Source organism: Sphaerodactylus townsendi, linkage group LG02, assembly GCF_021028975.2.
Source record: "Sphaerodactylus townsendi isolate TG3544 linkage group LG02, MPM_Stown_v2.3, whole genome shotgun sequence".
In the NCBI taxonomy this organism is placed as follows: Eukaryota; Metazoa; Chordata; class Lepidosauria; order Squamata; family Sphaerodactylidae; genus Sphaerodactylus; species Sphaerodactylus townsendi.
In genome coordinates, this window is record NC_059426.1 from 173292546 (window position 1) to 173311696 (window position 19151).

A 19151-nucleotide genomic window follows, 5' to 3' on the forward strand; every position below is an offset into this window, starting at 1 on the left:
GAAGAAGAAGAAGAAGAAGAAGAAGAAGAAGAAGAAGAAGAAGAAGAGGAGGAGGAGGAGGAGGAGGAGGAGGAGGAGGAGGAGGAGTTTGGATTTATATCCCCCCTTTCTCTCCTGCAGGAGACTCAAAGGGGCTTACAATCTCCTTGCCCTTCCCCTCTCACAACAAACACCCTGTGAGGTAGGTGGGGCTGAGAGAGCTCCGAGAAGCTGTAACTAGCCCAAGGTCACCCAGCTGGCGTGTGTGAGAGTGGACAGGCTATTCTGAATTCCCCAGAGAAGCCTCCACAGCTGAGGCGACAGAGCTGGGAATCAAACCCGGTTCCTCCAGATTAGATACACGAGCTCTTAACCTCCTATGCCATTATGCCACTAATAACTGCCTATTCATTTAGGAGCTCATATTACAGATGGTCATGGAAGACCAACTCTCTGTGGCTAACCAGAGACAAATTTACAAATCAAAAACCCGTCGCATGCCTCTGGGCAACATTCCTGAACTTTCTTGGTGGTCTCCCGTCCAAGAAGTAACCAGGACCAACCCTACTGAGTTTCCAAGACCTGACAAGACTGGGCTAGCCAGTGCAGTGGTCGGAACTGCCAGCTTTTGGGTTTTGTGCTTGTGGTTTTAAATCCTGAGCACAGAAAAAGACGTTAGAGATCCCTCACAGAAATGCATGATTCCCAGCTGTTCGACCCCGATTGCAAGGAGAAGGAGAAGGAGAAGGAGAAGGAGAAGGAGAAGGAGAAGGAGAAGGAGAAGGAGAAGGAGAAGGAGAAGGAGGAGGAGGAGGAGGAGAAGGAGAAGGAGAAGGAGGAGGAGGAGAAGGAGAAGGAGAAGGAGGAGAAGGAGAAGGAGACGGAGAAGGAGAAGGAGACGGAGACGGAGACGGAGACGGAGAAGGAGAAGGAGAAGGAGGAGAAGGAGAAGGAGGAGGAGGAGGAGGAGAAGGAGAAGGAGAAGGAGGGGGAGGAGGAGAAGGAGAAGGAGACGGAGAAGGAGAAGGAGACGGAGAAGGAGACGGAGAAGGAGAAGGAGAAGGAGAAGGAGAAGGAGAAGGAGGAGAAGGAGAAGGAGGAGAAGGAGGAGAAGGAGGAGGAGGAGGAGGAGTTTGGATTTATGTCCCCCCTTTCTCTCCTGCAGGAGACTCAAAGGGGCTGACATTCTCCTTGCCCTTCCCCCCTCACAACAAACACCCTGTGAGGTAGGTGGGGCTGAGAGAGCTCCGAGAAGCTGTGACTAGCCCAAGGTCACCCAGCTGGCGTGTGTGGGAGTGCACAGGCTAATCTGAATTCCCCAGAGAAGCCTCCACAGCTCAGGAGGCAGTGCTGGGAATCAAACCCGGTTCCTCCAGATTAGATACACGAGCTCTTAACCTCCTACACCACTGCTGCTCATGAATGCACGAATGCATGTTTGTATCATCAGAAGGGGCTGGAAACCACCCAGCGAGTTCGCACTCGGGGAGGCTGCCTGCCCTACCTCTCCACCCTATCCTTAAGCCAAGGGTTTTTCCCTCTTTAACTGTAGTAAGATAACAAAATAGGCTCTGGCAGGCAAAAGGTAATTAAGCCTCAGGGAAACAATTAGGGAGAATCTGCCAATTAGCAGCTAATGGTGCCCCCAAGCCTATTAGCAGGTATGGGTTCCTCCTGGGGGCCCCCCCAGTCTTTCCCTAGAGATTGAGGGTGGAGATTAAAACCCAAGGTAAAGTGCTTCGTCTGGGGAGATTCTCCTCTCTTGTCTGCAAAACATCAGTCTCCTATTAAAGGAAAACAAACAAACACAGGCTCATATTGTCGAAGGCTTTCGCTGCGGGAATCCGCAGCCTGTTGTGGGGGTTTTTCCAGGCTGTGTGGCTGTGATCCGGTGCTTTTCGCTCTGAACATGTCGCCCGCATCTATGGCTGCTGAATGCGAATAAAGTTGGCGACCCGAAAGCATGTGCTGGCAAACACATGCCAGGGCCCTGCGGGACCTTGGTGAGTTCCGCAGGGCCTGTAAGACGGAGCTGTTCCGCCGGGCCTTTGGAGGTACCAGCCGCTGATGTGGTGCTCCCCCTGTTTGGCTCCTTGTTTGGTCCTCGTTTGACCCTGACATCTGGGTCACTGGTCACCTATCGAGGCCCCCATGCCTCCCTCTGGGGGGGGGAGGGAATTTTGAAATTAGGATGTTGGACCCACTCTTATTTCATTTTCCTGATAATTACTAATTACTGCTGCTTTTAATGTTTTAACTATTCTGTACTGTTGCTTTTGTTTGTTGTGCACCGCCCAGAGCCCTTCGGGGATGGGGCGGTATAAAAGCCTCAGAAATAAATAAATAAACAAACAAACAAACACAACTGGTGCTAATTTAAGTGACAATCGGGGAGATTTGTCCCCGTCCGTTCCGCTGCTGAAGAACACACAAACACACAAACTTCGATACTAATTTACTAAGTGAATTGGGAAGTGAAATTAAGTGCACTACTGTCTAAAACAGCTACGAACATATAGCAATACAAAAAGTTACAAAAAGCACAACCACTAACAATAGACATGTACAGAGAATACAATTGTTTACACAGGAACAATAAGATCTAGGAATTCTTTATGTTTTTCCTGTGTAATGAAACACAGGTTGAATCTAAAGATACAGTCCTTCACTGCCGGAATACATGAAGGCAGTGGTGGGATCCAAACATTTTAGTAACAGGTTCCCATGGTGGTGGGATTCAAACTGTGGAGTAGCGCCAATGGGGCTGGGCGGGGCACGACAGGGGCGTGGCCGGGCATTCTCGGGGCAGGGCATTCCTGGGCTGGGCTGTGGCAAATCACAGCCGCTGCACCGGTCCTTGGGCGGGAAACGAATGCACGCAGGCGCAGGCTGCCACGCACGCCGGTACACCTCCTGCTAGACTGCTTCAAGTTCTGCGCGCTACTGCTGAGAGGAGGGGCGTAACTAAGGCAAAAACCACGTGGCAAAATCACCCATTAGTAACCCCCTCTCGGCGCACACAAATAATTAGTAACCTACTCTCGGGAACCCGTGAGAACCTGCTGGATCCCACCTCTGCATGAAGGACATAGTGGTTACAATAGCTGTGCACCTTCTTTAGGAGTGCAAAAACATCCAGAATAAGGCATGCTAAAACGGCATTCGTGATAATGGGACGTTTTCATGATCTCTTCCTCAGTAGAATGCTGTGACCACTAGGTACGGTGGCAATTCTCTGCAGTTGGGTGAATCAATGCCACATCAACGCAGCAACTTTCAATCGTTCCTAAAGCACTGAATACAGGACATGGTTGGGTGTATTCTTTGTAAATTAGTATGTATGGAAGTTTGTGTGTTTGTATTAGCTTTAAAAGAGGCTTGGACAGATTTATGGAGGAGAAGTTGATTTATGGCTACCAATCTTGATCCTCCTTGATCTGAGATTGCAAATGCCTGAGCAGACCAGGTGCTCAGGAGCAACAGCCGCAGAAGGCCCTTGCTTTCACACCCTGCGTGTGAGCTCCCAAAGGCACCTGGTGGGCCACTGCGAGTAGCAGAGAGCTGGACTAAATGGACTCTGGTCTGATCCAGCTGGCTTGTTCTTATGTTCTTATGTTCTTATTCTTAAGGAGCGGGACTGGTGGTGTTTTGTGTTTATTGTTAATTGCTATTCAGTCCGCTGAAGTCCCATCTGTAGTGCGTAACGTAGATTTGTAACAGCCCCCAGTGATTTTCAAAGATAGTCCAGTTAGATTTGAGTCCGGCAGCATGCTAGACGCCAGTAAGAGTTCCAGGGTGTAAGCTTACTGTCAAAAACCGTAGTAGCCAATGAACCGGACTAGGACTCCAGTGCTGAGAGAACTGAAAGTCTTGTTCTTTCTGCTTGGACAATGTTTCTGCTCACAATAACTCCCCCACCAGAATAGCAAAATCCATTTGCAAACCATTGTGAAAGTGGATTGAAAGTGCATTATTCTGCATGTGCGGAACGGGCTCAGAGGTTAACGTGGAGGTTCCGTTGAGTCACTGCGACAAGTAGCCTTTGATAGACCTCTCCTTCGTGAATCTGTCTCATTCTCTCTCAGAGCCGTCTGCGCCTCTAGCCGTTACAACATCCTCTTGCAGAAAATTGCATATTTTCATCGCTCATGTGTTAACAAGTATTTCCTGCGTCTGTCCTGAATCTACTGCCCATCCGCTTCGCTGGACGCCCTCCAGTTCTGGCATTTGGGGAGAGGGTGAAAAAGTCAAACAGAACAGGAATTCGAAGTGAACGACACTCCAAAAACTTAAGCAAGGGAGAGGACCAAACTTGTGCCGGCACCTCTTTCATTTTTAGGCGTGTGTGTGTGACATCTGGTCTGGAAAACCCAGATGTCCTCCAGATTTCAGAAGGTGGACCTTCAATTAAAAAACCCACCCTCTCTCTTCGTTCCCTTGTGTTGCCGATTTGTGATTTAAAAAACATTTAAAACAACTTCAACTTCAACAACCTTTATCGGCAGAATAATACAGTTCCATCAACAGTGAATTCAGTTGCCTAGCAGGTAACAAAAATATTTTTTTATGAATAAATATCAGTACATTAAGTGAGAGCTAAAAGAAGGGGGAGAAGGGAGAAAGGAAGTAGGCAAGTTAACCCTTGGATCTCTGGATTATATATAGGTCAAGAAACTTGGCTACTGGATCTGTTAACCTCGCTGCTGGTGTTGTCTAATGAAAAGGTGGTCTTCTGATCAGATCAGATGCGTGCTCTGTATTGTGGAAGGCTTTCACGGCAGGAATCACTGGGGTGCTGTGTGGTTTCCAGGCTGTATAGCCGTGTTCTAGCAGCATTCTCTCCTGACGTTTCGCCTGCATCTGTGGCTGGCATCTTCAGAGGATCTGATGTTGGAAAGCAAGTGGAGTATATATCTGTTGGAGTGTCCAGGGTGGGTGGGGAAACCTTGTCTGTGAGTCACAAAGGCGGCAACCAGGTCAATAGTTGAGGGCATCTGAATAGAAGTATGAGTAACAATGAAGACTATAGCCTGGGAGTAACCCTGTAGATAGCAAGGTCACTGGTGGGAGCATCTGAATAGAAGTATCCTGGCCTTTGTTTCTTTTGTCTATGGTCATCCTGTGTTTGTGTGGAGCTGGTTTGACACAGTCTTGACCCTAGTATTTTTCAACACTGGCAGCCAAGTTCTGTTCATTTTCATAGTTTCTTCCTTCCTGTTAAAATTGTCCATGTGCTTATGGATTTCAATTGCTTCTCTGTGTAGTCTGACGTAGTGGCTTTCAGAGTGGTCCAGAATTTCTGTTTTTTCAAATAATATTCTATGTCCAGGTTGGTTTATCATGTGTTCTGCTATTGCTATGCAGGCGAAACGTCAGGAGAGAATGCTGCTAGAACACGGCCATACAGCCCGGAAACCACACAGCACCCAAGATGCGTGCTCTTTTTTTGCTAACAGCGGTGATAGCCATTTTGTTCTACGTCAGGGGTCGGCAACCTTTACCACCCAAAGAGCCATTTGGACAAGGTGACCAGATGGTCACCTTTGTGAACCAGGACGGGCGGGAAACGGGAGCACCCCACAAGGCCGTGCGCTCCTGCGGCCGCGCACGTGGGAGGCTGCCGCACTGCCTTGCACCCCAGAAGGCAGTGCAGCAGCCTTCCAAAATCGGGACACTGGAAATAACCCGCAGGACGCGGGACAAATTGTTTGAAGGCGGGACTGTCCCGCCAAAAGCGGGACGTCTGGTCAGCCTATATTTGGACCCATTTTCCACAGCCCCGAAGATCTACCGAGCAAAAGAGGCAGCTCCATGCGGAGCCACCTCTGGTTTGGCCCCTCCACTCACCTTTCCTTCCAGTGCTGGAAGGCAGAGGCGCTGGGCAGGGAAACCCCCCTGCCCGAAGGAGCAGGCAGCCACCGGCTCTGTGAGGCTGAGGGGGATGGCGGCTGCGGCCTCCCCGGTGAGTGGAGGGGGAGGTGAGTGGAGGGGACATGGAAAGCGGCACCCCCACACACGAAGCCGCCTCCGGTTTGGCCCCTCCACTCTCCTTTCCTTCCAGCGCTGCTCTGGAGGACTGGAGGGACACGCCCATGCTACCTTCCAACCTCCAGGCCATGCGGAGCCGCAGTATAAGGCTGAAAGAGCCGCATGCGGCTCTGGAGCTGCAGGTTGCAGACCCCTGCGCTAGGGAGTATGGAGCGGACAGTATAATAAAATCTGTATTATTGAGTCAACACAGTCTCCATGACATGCACAAAGCCTTTGCTGATAGGGAGTTTTGGCAAACCTTCCTTTTTTTCATTTTTAGGCGTGTGTGTGACATCTGGTCTGGAAAACCCAGATGTTCTCCAGACTTTGGAAGGTGGGCCTTCGATTAAAAAAACCCACCCTCTCCCTTTGTTCCCTGGCCTTGCTGATCTGTGAATTAAAAACTGTTTAAAACAGCTGTCAGTGGAAGTTAAGTGGGGCCTCTCGCAGGCATTCTCGAGCTGCAGGTTCATAAAGACTAAATTGATGTGGTCCGTTGGTTTAGAATACGTCCCTCACAAGTGTGGGGTGTGGAAATGAGATGCCACCAACTCTGCCTTGAGGATAAATTAACTTTTTTTTCTGTAGTGGCTAAGACCAATGGACTTCAATCTGGAGAACTGGATTTGTTTTCCCCACTCCTCCGCATGAGCAGTGGACAGGGGCGTATGGCCTATAGGGCCTCCTCCCCTTCCGTCCACTCCCTTGCATGCCACCCCTCCCTCCCTTCCCTCCCTCCCCTTCCCTCCACTCATACCCAATTCCCTTCCCTCCCCTCCCTTGCATGCCACCCCTCCCTTCCCTCCCTCCCCTTCCCTCCACATACCCTCTCCCCTTCCCTCCCTTGCATGCCACCCCTCCCTTCCCTCCCTCCCCTTCCCTCCACATACCCTCTCCCCTTCCCTCCCTTGCATGCCACCCCTCCCTTCCCTCCCTCCCTCCCCTTCCCTCCACGTACCCCCTTCCCTTCCCTCCCCTCCCTTGCATGCCACCCCTCCCTTCCCTCCCTCCCCTTCCCTCCCTTGCATGCCACCCCTTGCATGCCACCCCTCCCTCCCTCCCTTCCCTCCCTCCCCTCCCCTTCCCTCCACTCATACCCAATTCCCTTCCCTCCCCTCCCTTGCATGCCACCCCTCCCTCCCTCCCCTTCCCTCCCTTGCATGCCACCCCTCCCTCCCTCCCTTCCCTCCCTCCCCTTTCCCCTCCACATACCCCTCCCCTTCCCCTCCTTGCATGCCACCCTCCCTCCCTCCCCTCCCTTACTCCACCCATACCCACCCCTCCCTCCCCTCCCCAGGCCACCCCTCCTCCCTCCCTCCCCTTCCCCTCCACATAAGCACCCCTCTTCCCCTCCCTCCCTTGCATGCCACCCTCCCCTTCCCCTCCCCTCCCCCTCCCTCCATCCCTCTTCCCTCCACATACCCCTTCCTCCCCTCCCTCCCCTTGAATGCCACCCTCCCCCTCCCTCCCCTTCCCCCCTCCCCTTCCTCCCTCCCCTTCCCCTCCACATACCCCCCCCCCTCCCTCCTCCCTCCCCCCTCCTCCCCCATACCCTCCTCCCCTTCCCTCCCCCATGCCATTCCTCCCCTCCCCCTTCCCTCCCTCCCCCCTTCCTCCACCTATACCCCCTTCCCTCCCTCCCTCCCTCCCCCTTGCCCGCCGCCTCCCTCCCTCCTCCACTCAGTGGGCCGCCATGTCCAGATGCTGGCCCGTTCCCCTTCCCTCCCCTTCCCTTACTGCCACCCCTCCCATCCCCTCCCATCCCTCTCCACCTGCGGCCGGGCACCCCCTCCCCACATGATCACCCAGCGTGCCCCCACCCGCACCTCACCGCCTCCCTCGGACCCCCGAGCCCCTGCTCCCCAGCCCCAGCTCTTGCTCCTCCCCAGGCCCCCGCCGCCCACAGCCAGTGCACGGCTCGCCTGCATCGGGTGTCAAGGGCTTTGTCCTGCTGTACACCCCCACCTCTCATGTCACAGGGCAGGGCTTGCACCCTCGAGCCATGCCCCAAGCATCCGAGAAAAGGGTTGTTCCAGGCACCATTTTTTCCTCGCTTTGCCTCTGGGCGTGGACTCTAAGCTGAGAACTGATTTGTTTCTCCCTGCCTTACACCTGCCTGCTGGGCGCACCTTTGGGCCAGCCTGCTCCCTCTTCTCCTGGACCTCTCAGTCAGCACCCACTCGCATGCTGCCTTGGGGAGAGAAGGAAGGAATTTGAAGGTCGCTTTTGAGACCTGCTACAGGAGAAAAGCCGTGCTTCAAACTCCTCGCCTCCCTCCTCTCTCTTTCCTTCCCTCATTGTACCAAATATCATCTGTCCGTGTTCTTTTCCCCATCAACCAGCAAATTTAATAAGCATTTCCCAGAATGCCTAGGATTTATTTTACACATCACACGGGGCTGCTTTGACTTGCTGTGCCAGGTGTTAGGTGTTTTTTAAAGTAGCCTCTCTTTATTGGATTATAAAATTGCTGCATGTTGTATGGCGAGTGGCAGTTCAGCCAAACTGTTTTCTGCAGGAGCCACCAATTAACTCGGATTTCTATTTCTTGCTCTCAGACTCTCGATGTACAGGTTCCAACACTGTAGAGAGGACAACCAGGGCAAATCTCCGTGAGTGGTTAAGCAGGTACTCTCAATCTGAGGAACTCCTGGTTTGATTCCCCTCAGCCTTTCCTCCACCTGAGCTGTGGAGGCCTTAATCGGGGAAACTGTGATTTCAGCCTCCTGTGCACTGCAACACACCAGCCAAGGACCTTAAATTAGTCACAGTTCTTCTCTTCTGTGAGCCTCAGCTCCACCCACCTCACAGGGTGTTTGTTTATGGGAAGGGAAAGGAGATTGTAAGCACTTTGTCTCCTACAGGAGAGAAAGTGGGGATATAAACCCAAACTCCTCCCTCTCCCTCCTCCTCTTCCTCCCTCCTCCCTCCTCCCTCCCTCCCTCCCTCCCTCCTTCTTCTTCTTCTTCTTTTTCTTTTTTCTTCTTCTCCTCATTACTACGGTACCTCAACCAAATGAAGATCCAGTTAAAGACCACCATATCCTTCAAACAAAATGAAATCTCTCAGTAAATGGTGTGTCATTGTAATTCACTTTTCTAAGGAAAAGATAACATAATCAAAAATAACAAAAAGACTTACAGGTGCCCTCTTACACACACTTAAGCATCCAAATTTAATAAAAACAAGCTCACAGAACACTGATACAGCCCAATGCCATGCAGTCTTCTGTAACATCTTCATTGCTGGTCCCTGGAATACAGATATATATTCCAATTATATAATATAGATATATATTCCAAATATTTGGAAACTTCTTGCATTCATTTAGGCCTGCAGAGTGGGATCTGTTTCAACCTCTGCACCTGCCCAATTTTGGACATTTCATGGATCCAATCTGAAAGTTTAGCCGTCCTCACTGACTCTGAAGCTGCAGTGGTTGCCAGCTCCACCTGAGAACTGGCTCTGATCTCCGTTCTGCCATTCGAGCTGTGGAGGCCATCTGGTCTCAACCAGATTAGCTTGTGCACTCCAACACATGTCTATCGGGATCTTTTAGTCACAGCCCTTCTGGAGCCTCCTGTCAGCCCCACCCACCTTACAGGTTGTTTGTCAGGAGGAGATTGTAAGCCTGCTCTTGATTCTTCCCACAGGAGAAAGGGATAACCAAACTCTTCTTCTTTTTTAGTATGCAAAGCTAAAGACCCTGCCTTCAGGTGCCCTTTGCCTTCCAAGGGCACATGGGTTCCTTTGCTTCCTATTGAACACTGAGTCCCTGTCGAGGCCCCTTCTCTGATGCAGCAGAGGCAGCTCCCTGGCCCAGTGAGCCAAGCAAAGATCAGGAAGCAAGCTCCCAGCTTGAAAAGACTCCATGAGGGCTTGAGAGCTGCTTGCCAAATAAAATTATCACTTCAAGCAGATAAAGTCACTTTGTCTCAGCGTATGTGGCTCTGGATGGCTCTGGCAGGTGGGCGGACAGCTTGACATCCCAGGGAGGCCAGTGACAGAAACATCCTTCACAATGCATGAGGCGTCGCCTCGACTTCTTCCCAGGTGGAGGCAAGTGTGCATTGCACAGCATAGCAGCTTGGGCAGGAAGTCCTCCTAGACCTTACTTCCTGTGTGCCAGCAGAGCCTGCAGGCTGGATCAGGGAGCCCAGATCTCCTGCTCTTGTGCAGTTGGACCTCCTTAGATGGCCATAGTCAATTCCCTGGAGAAAAGGACTGTTTCTTGAGATTCTCCCTTCTTCCTCCCCTTCTCTCCTCTTCTCCTCCCTCCTCCTTCTTTTCTTCTCCTTCTCCTCCCTCCTCCTCCCTCTCCCCTTCTCTTTCTCTTTCTCCTTCTCCTCTCCTCCCTCCCTTCTTCCTGCTACTTTTCTCCCTCCCCTTCTCCTCCTCCTCCTCCCTCCTCTTTCTTCTCCTTTCTCAGTCTCCTCCTCCTCCTCCTTCTCTCCTCCTTTCCTCGCCCTCTCCTCCTCCCTCCTTCTCTCCTCCTCCTCCTCCTCTTCTCCTCCCTCCTCCTCCTCCCTTCTTCTCCTCTCCTCCTTTCTTCCTCCTTTTCCCTGTCCCTCCCTCCTCCTCCTCCTTCTTCTCCTCTTTCTCCTCCTCCTCCCTCCCTCCTTCTTCCTCCTCTCCCCCTCCCTCCCTCCTTCTTCTCCTCCCTCCCTCCTCCTTCTTCTCCCTCTCGCCCCTCCCTCCTCCTCCTTCTTCTCTTTTCTCTCCTCTTCTTCTCCTCCTCCCTCCCTCCCCTCCTTCTCCTCCTCCTCCTCCTCCTCCTTTCTCTCCTCCTCCTCCTCCTCCTCCTCCTTCTCTTCTTTCTCTCCTCCTCCTCCTCCTCCTCCTTCTCCTCCCTCCTTCTTTCTCCTCCTTCTTCTTCTCTCTTTCTCTCCTCCCTCCTCCTCCTCCTTCTTCTCCTCCTCCTCCTCCTCCTCCTTCTCCCTCCTTTCTCCTCCTTCCTCTTCTCCCTTTGTCTTTTCTTCTCCTCTTCTCCTTGTCCTTGTCCTTCTTCTCTTCACAGTGCTCAACATCGGGGAGCCCCTGTGGGATGGGTCTCTGGTGGGGAGGGGTTTCCTTTTTGCTCCTCTCCTGAAAGAACTAATGAGAAAGCCCATCCAGGTGCCTGGCCTTTTGGATGGAGCCATCATGCTTTTAATGTCCAAGGCCAGAATCTGTCTCGTTCTTTTCAGAATCTGTCTCAATTTTGTGCCCCTCAAGAGACTAAATGGTTGCAGCCCGGGGACATTGACCCCATATGTCCCCCTGAGCGGTACGCCTCTGTTTAGCTGACAATGCTACTTATCCCTCTCCTTCACACCCCTGAGCCTCACACATATGGAATTTTGCCTACCTGAGCTAAAGTATCTTTGGATATCTGTATTTTAAGCTTGTAAGCATGGTAGAATTGATTTTACATATTTGTGTACAAGCACACAAACAGAATTTTGGCAATTTGCTCTCAGTTACTTCCAATTTCCCCCCAGACCTGTAACCTTGTTAGTCACAAGGCACCACACACCCCTTCATGGCAGGGCTGAATATCCTGTTTCCCTAGTCTGCATCCTGTTTCTGCTGCTTTTCAGGGTGTATTGGACTGATCCCCTGGAAAGCCAATAAACAAAGCACAGGGCCGGTGCCCCACGCCCTTTCCATATTTTTACCCAGTCTCTCCCTGATGTTTCTTAGCAGCAAATTAAAGCAATAAATAAGGTAACAGAAGAGGCAGAGCCTCAGAAAACCACAGCGTATGTTCCTCAAATGCTCAAATGTGGCTTCCGAGTGGAATTTGCTTTCTGACAAGTTACAATACTCCTGGACTGAATCACCGGGGCTGGGAAAACCCCAAAACCCTTGTATTTCATGGGAGTGAACTGGTCCCCGTATAATGTGTGTTTAACCATTGATGTTCTTTGCTGATGTTTGTTTTAAAGGAGAGGTGACCTAACATGCACCCCAGGGCTGGTGCCCCCAGGTGGCGGCCCAGATGGACCATACTCCCATCAGTCCCTGCCAGCATGGTCAATTGGCCATGCTGGCAGGGGCTGATGGGAATTGTAGTCCATAACATCTGGAGTGCCAAAGGTTCGCCACCACAGGCTTATCAGGTCTGAGAGTCACAACTCCAGACTTGTCCAATAAACAAATCGGCCTGTTGAAAGCAGAATTCTTACTTATTGATTGCAAGCATAGAACAGTTGATGGCTTTTTATTGTCAGAATGCAATAAAACAGGCAAAGCCTTACTTCCCCCACAGTGGCAACATCATTTTCACACGCATCCTGTTCTACCTTCTGAGGGGAAGACTCACTCAAACACATTCCTCGGACAGCGAGAAACAGGCACCCAAAACCAGTGGTGGGATCCAAAATTTTTAGTAACAGGTTCCCATGGTGGTGGGATTCAAACTGTGGCGTAGCCACGGAGCTTGGGCGGGGCACACCCAAAGGCCGCATTCTAGCTGGGCATTCCCGAGCGGGCTGTGGCAAGTGACACAGCCACACCAGTCCTGTGGAAATAAATGCACGAGGCGAGGGCTGCCCCGGGCATTACTCTGGTGCCCCTCCTCCTGCTAGACTGCTTCAAGTTCTGCGCGCTACTGCTGAGAGGAGGGGCGTAACTAAGGCAAAAATCACGTGGCAAAATCACCCATTAGGAACCCCCTCTCGGCACACACAAATAATTAGTAACCTACTCTCGGGAACCTGTGAGAACCTGCTGGATCCCACCTCTGCCCAAAACCTATTCCCGTTTCCAGCTGCAGGAGCCGTTAATAAGCGAGAGGAGAGACAAGAGAGAGAAGAGATGGTCGCAGCTCAGTCATAACCAGACGTTACATCACAGGTCACCAGGATGTTCAAGCACCAGGATGTTCAAACTGCATCGTTTTACCATAGAGTGGCATTGCCAGAAGCGGCATCACACCCCAAACTCTATGGTACAAGCTGGAATCAGAGCAAACAATTTCCGAGGTCGCCCTCTAAGAGTGGCCCCAAAGAAATATGGCAGGGCCCCGGCTAACGTACCACATGGCCATGAAACTGTGAGTCAAGTGAGGCAACTGCCCTGCTCCCCCCCCACACACACACACGCACACATTGCCGATGTTGCCTGGTGAGCCAATTGCATGTGCCAGTTCAGTCCAGTCACCCACCCAGTGGTGGGATCCAAAAATTTTAGTAACAGGTTCCCATGGTGGTGGGATTCAAACTGTGGCGTAGCGCCAATGGGGCTGGGCGGGGCACGACGGGGGCATGACCGGGCATTCCAGGGGCGGGGCATTCCTGGGCAGGGCTGTGGCAAGGACGCAGCCGCTGCGCCGGTCCTTGGGCGGGAAACGAATGCACGCAGGCGCAGGCTGCCACGCACGCCAGTGCACCTCCTGCTAGACTGCTTCAAGTTCTGTGCGCTACTGCTGAGAGGAGGGGCGTAACTAAGGCAAAAATCACATGGCAAAATCACCCATTAGTAACCCCCTCTCGGCACACACAAACAATTAGTAACCTACTCTCGGGAACCTGTGAGAACCTGCTGGATCCCACCTCTGCACCCACCCCACCCGACTCTCCTGTCCCGGTGAGGCACTCCTCCCCTGCCAATCTGGGCTGAGGCAGCCACACACACCCCAGTGTTGACTACCTCCCCCAGTGCCATTCTGGGCTGGTTTTGGGCTCTCCAGCTGAGGCTGCCCCACCCACCAGCAGCATAGGGGATTAGCAGATGGACGCCATTGGAGGAGTTAAAACCTCCAAGGGGATTAGCAGATGGACGCCATTGATATATTTGCTGTTAGAACGCTGCATTTTAATGGGGCTGGTTTTAATAATATAGAGCCATTATTTAATGTTTATCGGGATTTGGTCTTACCGGTTTTAATGTGCTCTACCTATTGATCTGTACACCGCTCTGATTCCTTCTCGGGAGGGCGGTTTATAAATAAAACAATAAATAAAAAGAATAAATAAATAAATAGCACTAATAGGGCTGGAAGGAAGCAACGCCCTGGGCGCAAGCAGCAGGGCAGGGCGTGGCATGGTGGGAGAATTCTGTGGTGGGTGGGTGGGGGCGGGTGGAGCTGCTGCAGCAGGGTGCAGGGAGTGCGTGTGCCCTAGACACAATTCCACCTCACTCCACTCCTGCCCCCCCCCCCACTGCACAGGTCTGGCCCTATCAAGTCAAATTTACATCATATCCAGCTGTCATAACAAATTAGTTTCACATTTCTGGCTTGAAGGGTCTCAGTTCTTTGAGAACCGCAAAGGGTTAAGGAGGGGTTGCTACGGGCAGGGCGTGGTCCAGTCCAGCCCTGCAGGGCCAAAACAGACAGCAGACAGCAGCACAATTAGGAAGACAGTCCAATGGGGTCAAGGCAGGCAGCAGGCAAAAGGATAGTCACGCATTGCGGTACAGGAGATCCAATAAACAGGCTGGAAATCAGAGGTAGACCAGGCACGCAGAGGTGAGTTTTGCAGGTAACGCCATGTTGCACCCAGGCAGAAACAAGCTCAAGGAAAGGGTTATATAGAGAGCCTTGTCTAAAGGGCTGGGATTCGGCGAGGAGTTAATGTAACCCCCCATGCTCAGAATGGGTTGACCCAGAAAGGGGTGGAGACTCAAAGCAGCAGAAGGCTGCGACATCACATGTAGTTTGGAGGAGACGAGGCTACCAGTCTCGGACCTTGATTTGTATAAGCCTCTAACACCTTGTTAAGGTAACTGCAATGTTGTGCTGGGAACCAGTGGGAAGGCAGCGGCTTATTTTTGCCATGCTGTAAATGCTGGGAGCTTATTGTTCTCGGGGGTTTTTTATGTTTGTAAGGGGTGAAAGGTCTCCTGGAAGCCTTCATCATGTTGAAGCCTGTTCACTAAGCCCTTTGAGTCTTCAGGAGCCAACCTAATTTGCAAAGAAGAATTGGACTTGGCAGTATCAGTAGGACTGTAAATAGAAGGACTTGAAAATGCAACCTGGACAGAACCTTGAAGTGTGATGTTCAATGTTGATGTTATATGTTATATGGTATACAGGCGTTAAGAAAGTAAACCATTTTGTTTTTAAAATTTGTTGTTGTAAACTTCATTCCAAGTTCTGCCCCACAGAACCCACAGATAGAGGTTACATTAACCCTCATCAGATGCAAGACACTTCTATCTTCCCACATATCTTGCTGCAATACGAAAGCACTCCTCCTTTGCTCCCGCAGTAGCTGCTTCCGCTCTCTGCCTCCTACACAGCGCTGGCTCATTATTGGGTTCCCTAGGAGGATCTTCAGGATCTTCCATCCGCACTCCAGCAGGGGAGGGCTGGGAGTTGGCTCTGCTGCCTCGTCTGGTATCTTTCCCCTCTTTCCCAGCCTTAGCTGTAGTCCCCTGATAAACATTTTTTTACTCTTCAATCCTTTTAATCATTGAGTCATCTGCTTCTCTGCGCAGGAAACGTTTCTGATTAACGCTGGCCCTGTACTCTGCTGAGGTCTCTCCCTGCCCCCAAACCCCACCCTCTGCAGCCTCCAACCCAAAAAATCTTCAGGAATCTTCCAACCTTGTGAACTGTATTTGGCAGCTCTGCTTGTTCGGATACAACGCGCATATCCATTTTTTTTTTTTTAAAAATCCGCTTTTTTTAATGCCCCCCAGGTAGTTGTTTTTTTCCTGGCCATCTTTTCTAATTTGTTTTTTAAGAACATAAGAACAGGCGCGAACACGCCAGCTGGACGTGACCAGAGTCCATCTAGTCCAGCTCTCTGCTACTCGCAGAGTGGCCCACCAGGTGCCTTTGGGAGCTCACGTGGGGATGCAGAGCAATGGCCTTTCATGGCCAAGGTTCTCGGAAAGCACCTGGACTGTTAAGGCATTTGCAATTATCAGATCAATGTTTCCAATGTTCCAATGTATATTTTATATTATTTGTTGTATTGTGTGGTTTTGTATGCTTTTATTTTAGAGCCTCCCTGAGTCTCACGGGAGGTTGGCAGATAATATATATGTAGTGATAACATTAAAAATAAATTAAATGAACAGCCAGAGCCTTTCGAGCCTGCAAATCATTTTTTTTTAATTTTCCTACCCGCCTCTGGATCGTAGATCCTTTTTTGCTTCTCAAACGCGAACAGCCTCTTCCGCTTGCAATACGGCAAAGTGAGCCTGCGAGGCTGCCCGGACTTCTGTGTGAGTCCAATTAAACCATTCAAACTTCTCCATGTCTGGGTCAAGTACTCCCAGATGGCAGAGCAATCATTACACTCCTGGCATGCTGCGATAAGACCCATCAGATGCTAGCTTATCTCACCTGTCGTCGTGTTAACCTTTCTGAGCCTATTGAGATTTTCTTTTTTAAAGGAAATGCACTTACTGCCTGGGCCCATTATGCACGGAACGCTTACCCTCGGGGCTCTTTCGCTGCATAGTGAGCTTGTCGTGAGGACCTCCTCTCGTTTCTCTGTTTACGCGATGAGGAGGCAGCGCGCTGCCTGCAGCACAGCTTGTCTTGCTGAACTCTGCCTGCTTTCAGTGTGAAGAAGACCACAACTGTATAAATGGCCTTTGTTTAAAAAATCAGAATGTCTATGTCTGTGTGTGTGTGGCAGTTATCGAAAGTAGGGTGTTCATCTTCGATGCTTCAGAGGTTCATGGGATCATACAATTCTTAAGCAGCCCCTGCTGGCTATGGCATTGACAATTTCGCTAGATAAAGCAGGGGCTGGTGGGAACTGTAGTCCATGAACATCTGAAGCACCATAGTTGGACACCCCTTGATCTAAAAGCAAGGGACGATTTTTAAAAAAACTTTTGGCCTAGCCCCTAAAAGTCTGTCGATTTGGCACCAAGCAAATCTATGTAGGGCTGGAGTCCCATATTCTTGTCACCCCCTCACACAAGAAGATCCTGCAGGTTCCTAAAAGCAATCAGATTTGCCTTACTGTAGGGTTGCCCACTCAGGGTTGGAAAATAAGTGGAGATTTAGGGGGTGAAGCCAGAGGGAGGCAGAGTTTGAGGAAGGGCGGGGTTCTCAGCCTCCAGGTGATGGCTGAAAGTCTCCTGGTAGTGTGGAGATTTAAGCAGTTCTAGGAGATCTCCAGGCTTCACTCTGGACATTGGCAACCCTACAGTGCAGCTAATAGGAACAGAGTCAGTAAGAAAAGGGAGGCAACCAATTACCAATGGTAGTCCAAAAGGTCTCAAATACAGTATCTGTGGGCATATAACAATCAAATCCCAATGTGTGTAACGTAATAATATAATAGAACCAAGAGAAGCGTGTCACACACCCCAAAAGACGGAGGTTGCACTGAACCCATATATATAAAGTGTGTGTGTGTGTGTATATGTATGTATATGTATGTGTATATGTATGTGCCGTGTATGTGTATATGTGTATATGTACATGTGTGTATATGTATATGTGTGTATATGTATATGTGTGTATATGTATATGTGTGTATATGTATGTGTATATATGTGTGTATATGTATATGGGTGTATGTATGTATGTATGTATGTATATGTGTGTATGTGGTGTGTAAGTGTGTAGAGAAATCCTTCATTGGGTTCACAAATTATCAAGCATCAATTTGATATAGGGGACAAATATTTTTATCCGTCTTATAGATATTCAAATACCAGTAGACCATAACCATGGTTCAACAAACTGAAAATAAATCTTCAAAGTGTGTTCCCATATAGGAACAATAATCATCTATTTCCACAATTAATGCCATAGAATCAATGTCATATCGAGATATGATATGACATTGATTCAATGAAAAAATTGTGGAAATGGATTTATTTTCAGCTTCTGTTGAACCATGGTTATGGTCTACTGGTATTTGAATGTCTGTAAGTTTGGATAAAAATATTTGTCCCACATGAATTGATGTGTTAGAATTTGTGAAAAGGAAGTTATATATATATATAATGGTTCAGTGCAACCTCCGTCTTTGGGTGTGTGACGCGCTTTCTTGGTTCTACTACAGTATCTGTGGGCATCATGAAAACCACCAATACTTCTCCCCTCCTCCACATAAAGCCTGCTGGATTACCTTGGTCCAATTACAGTTCTTTCGGAACTCTCTCAGCCCCACCTACCTCACCAGGTGTCTGTTGTGGGGAGGGGAAGGTGATTCTAATCTGCTTTGAGACTCCTTAAGATAGAGAAAAGCAGAGAATAAATACAAACTCTTCTTCTATTCTTCTTCCAGGGAATCTGAACTCCCTTACCCAGCTATGTATTTAGCCAGTCAAAAAAACAATGTCTAGCTGGGTCTTTACTGTTCACCTTTCGGAACCAACTATCCAGGTGACACTGGGCGTTTCCCCACTCACCACGATCCCCCCTATGCCGCGCGCTGCTCTCAGCGCGCGGCATCCCTGGCGTGCGCCCTGGCATCCCTGGTGTGCGCCCGGGCATCCCCACAACCCCGCGCTCTGCGCAGGGTCATCAAAAGGCGCCGTTTACAAGAGCGCCAGGGATGCTGCGCGCTGAGGGGGCGCGACAGCGTCAGCGTCAGGGCGGCTGCACTGTCGCCGCCCCTGTCGTGGGGAGTGCCGGGGGACCCCGCGCTACTTGAGGAGAGTAGCGCAGGGCTTAAGGTAAGTGGGGAAAGGCCCACTGTGGTTGACCTGCTGCCTTCCAGAGGGGTGTTTTTTTTCAGACATGGTCTGTGGCACTTTTTATTCTTTATTTCTCAATAAATGGTTAATGATCCGCTCCTGTTGCAGAACAGCAACATTTATCCCTTTTTTAAAAACTTCATTTTGAAAAAATAATTGTTATTTATAACCAGGAAGATTAACAATTAAAAGCTATAAAGGGAGGTTTGGGGCATTCTAAAAAGGAAAAAAAGCCTTTAAGCCTTTTTTCAACCCCACCCCCCATAGCTGATAATTGGCCATTTATTATCCCTAAGAGAAAAACCCAGCTGGGAGAGAATCAGGAAAAAATTAATTAGGTTAAAGACAAAGAAGCCAAAGGAAAACCGTTTCAGAGGATCGTTGTTTTGGCCTGCCCTGGAACAGCGAGCTTAAAGTCCAGTAGTGCCTTATGAGATTTTGAGCGTGAGATTTCGAGAATCAGAGCACTTTGACTTGCGAAGAAGGAGAAGGAGAAGAAGGAGAAGGAGAAGGAGAAGGAGAAGGAGAAGGAGAAGGAGAAG